At 38.4% G+C, this 3540-nt stretch overlaps 1 non-coding gene across 1 annotated transcript; it reads left to right on the forward strand.

The window, feature by feature from the left end:
* The first annotated feature begins 2866 nt into the window (after nucleotides 1–2866).
* On the forward strand, nucleotides 2867–2938 carry TRNAE-CUC (transfer RNA glutamic acid (anticodon CUC)). The gene has a single exon. It is a non-coding gene; the product is annotated as a tRNA-Glu (tRNA).
* The last annotated feature ends 602 nt before the right edge of the window (nucleotides 2939–3540 follow it).

The raw sequence follows: 3540 nt of genomic DNA on the forward strand, positions 1-3540 counted from the left end.
TCGTTGTAATGAAGTGGTCACTATAACGTCGGGTCGTTAACGAGCGTGGAATGTATATATATATAAATATATATATATATATATATGTTTTTGCCAATGCCGTTTAATTAGCTAGTTCGGGAATTGGTCTATTTCGTTCAATATTGACCCGGCCAGTGTCCGAATTCCGTGCTTTGGCCTTCGCGAAGTGGCCGAAATCCCTGGCCAAAGTCCGATAATAAAAGACATGATTCGGGTCATCACCAAGTTGGCGTATTTTTTCGAGATAATTATGTCCCCGTTAGCTATGGCAACCCATCAAGCCGCAGTCAGGATGCGGTAATCTATTTTTTTTAATTTGTGACAAAAAAAAACTATATATGTCTAGTATATTATTATGCAAATAAATTTTTTTTCTCGTCACATGGAGCTAATCCAATGCAGCTACTATATTATATAGCCATGTATCACACACTGGCGATGAAAAAAATGGATTTGGCGTCTACCGGACCGTCTTACATCAGCACGTCGAACTTTCATCACGGAGCTCTGGCCACTTTACGAATCGGCCGGCCACAGCCCGAATAATATCCGAAAATTGGATTTTAGCCAAAACTCTCTGCCAATTCACGAAGTGGCCGCACTTAGGGTTTTAACATTTAGCAGAAGCAAAATAGATTATAACCTATATGTTACGGTAAATGTGATAAATGTGGCTATTATGCATAATCACCGAACATTTTGTTAGAATTGATAAATTTCCCTAGATTCACCAACTACACTAGGGCATTATGTATAATCACAGATAAAGGCGACAAATTTCAAGTATTTATCAAATTTACCAACGTCACTTGATTTGAGAACATAGTCGTGGTAAAAACTATTCCAATTCATTAAGCTTTAAAATTTAAATTTAGTATTAAAATGAATTATATTCTGAGTGACAATACCTTGCTGCGCACCGTTTCCACAAACGCCCTAGATTGCAGTGTCGCTTGTCTTCCTTGTCTCGCCCATAATGAAATCCTTGGCTCTCTCGAAATATTCGAGACAGATCGAGAAAATATCAGTTTCTTTGATGTTGTAAACAAGCATGCAAACCGACTTGGACCGAACTGATAACCTCAGGGGGTAGCCGATGAATCCACATCGAAACTGATCCTCAGATAATGCTGAAATTTAAATTTTTATGGTTGAAGTGACAAGTGAGCAGTAGCGGTGCGGAAACTACATCAAAACTCGACCACCGGGAATGTTGGTAAGTTTAGGCGAATGCCTGCCTTGAGTGAAACAATCAAAATGTGTTAACTTGAGTTAATTAAAGACAGTTAATGTTAACTAGATGAGTTAATTAAAGGTACTAGAACGAAAATCGAAATAGTTTAATATAGATATAATAGTAATAATAGATGGTATGGAAAAAATTTAGCTGAGAAGGAAAAAAAGTAAGAGACTACAGAGAGAAAATTAAAAGAACGTACGTGTGTACAAGAATATCGGTCAGGAGGCAATGTTGGGTAGTGGTGAATTTTCGATGGGGTCCGAGATGAAATATGAGTATATTGCACACACTCCTTCGAGATCACTTCCGAAAGCAGAGGGGCGCGGTAGCCCGGTCGATAAGATGCTCGCCTAAACTACTAAAGGATGTTTAGTGGTGTCGCGAGTTCGATACCCGGTTCGTCCTTGTCAGAAAACTTTCCTGACACATGGGTACAACAAAAAAAACGGCGACTTGACCGCAGCAAAAAATTGCTACCGCAGGGAGTCCCCCATCGAGGGGTTAGAGCACCCCTCGATGAGTATAAAAAACTAGCCTGCCGTTTGGAATCGGCAATAAATTGTAGGCCCTGGTCTAATTATCCCTCGTGTGCGGAAAATGATTATGGTGCGACAAAAATGATTAATGACCGAAAGCACAGTGGAAATTTCAAGGTAGGATGTAAATAAGTCAAGGTGAACCGAATGATTTTACTGCGTTGTCCATCCCTTTTTTTAAGGGATCTGTTTAGATTTTACTATTCAGTGCCAGTGTAATCGTTTTTGACGAATGAAGCAATTTAGTTTTTAGCTCTTTGCTGAGCATTGTAAATATTGTTTTTGCCTCTGCATGCCATAAAAATACAGAAGACAACTGAATGCCGCAAACCTATACAAATACAAATACAAATACCACGCCACAACAGGCAAATTGCCCAACGAGGTGGCTGACTTAAGAACATTAATAGAATAGCCCTATGTATCCAACTGCTTAGTAATGCAAACCGCTGTTTCTCCTATACACTAAACGTGTACCATAATTTTGAATGATGAATGTTAGTTACTGTCCAAGACCATGAAGTAGTAAATTCAATTTTTTTTTTTTTCCATTCAGACAGAAGTCTGAGCAAGAAGACCACTCTACTTGCTGAACCCACAAACTAAGCAAATGAAAAATTAATAAACCAAATGGGCCACATACATTAACCTTAAAAACAATACAATTTCTGCTTTCGCAGAATCATTAATCACAATCTACAATATTTGTAATATTCAGCAATATATCGATGATTCCCTCCTCAATTAAAATCAATTACACGAATTTTGTTAATAGGATTTGTGGTAAAAAAAACTAGAAAGTAGGACAAAAGTAGGACATTTTTACCAAAAAATAGGAAAAGTAGGACAAGTGGGATTCCTGCTTATGTAAAATAAGATAAGGCTACGCTTTGTCACTGGTCAAATGCATCGATTTATACGGAATGTGTATCTAGACTGTTCCTATATGAACTTCAAACGGATCTGAATTGAATGGTTGGGTCGAAGATTATGGGTTCGTGAAATTTTAAAGAGAAGGTAAAATAAACTCTAGATAGACAATGAAGTGAAAGTTCCAGGGTGGAAAGTGTCCCACGTGGTCTAGTGGTTAGGATACCTGGCTCTCACCCAGGAGGCCCGGGTTCGATTCCCGGCGTGGGAAGCAGTTTTTTTCTCCCCAGCGCGACCCAACCCGCAAGGGTAAAAGGTTTATATCCCTGGAGGGACAGAGCCTGGCCGTGACTGGTTTGTCGGTGGAAAGTAGAACAGAGAGTAAAGAAGAATAAGAGATGGCCGAATATGGAAAGTTTGTTGAACTAGCGCAAAAAGGCGGAGTTAAAAGTGTGATGAAAACATATAATGATTTTAGAGCAGGAAAAGAGGATGGGAATTTAAAAGAGAGAAATTAGATCTTGAGTTTAGGGTGAGACGAGCAAACAGAAGAGTATGAAGAAACAGTAGGTGCTACTCTGGAATGGGGAAAGTGGTACTCAACACATTTCATGCTCATGATTTTGAATGTCCTTCATATCGCATATTAACTTATATATGGTGCAAGTGCCATGATGTAAATGTACTAAGTAAATTTAAATATATCTATGAATAAAAAAAAAATGTCTTGATAAATTTAAAAGATTGATCTATTACTTTCGAGTTTCAGTTTTTATTTTAATGCTTCACGGCTTGGGTTATTATAATGTCGTATTGTTGGGTTGATCTTCAAACTGAATGAGACCCCCCCCCCCCAAACTCGGTAATTTAAAG

Source organism: Pholcus phalangioides, unplaced genomic scaffold (genome assembly GCF_987345545.1).
Source record: "Pholcus phalangioides strain wild (caught in Gottingen) unplaced genomic scaffold, Ppha-v1.0 ptg000015l_1, whole genome shotgun sequence".
In the NCBI taxonomy this organism is placed as follows: Eukaryota; Metazoa; Arthropoda; class Arachnida; order Araneae; family Pholcidae; genus Pholcus; species Pholcus phalangioides.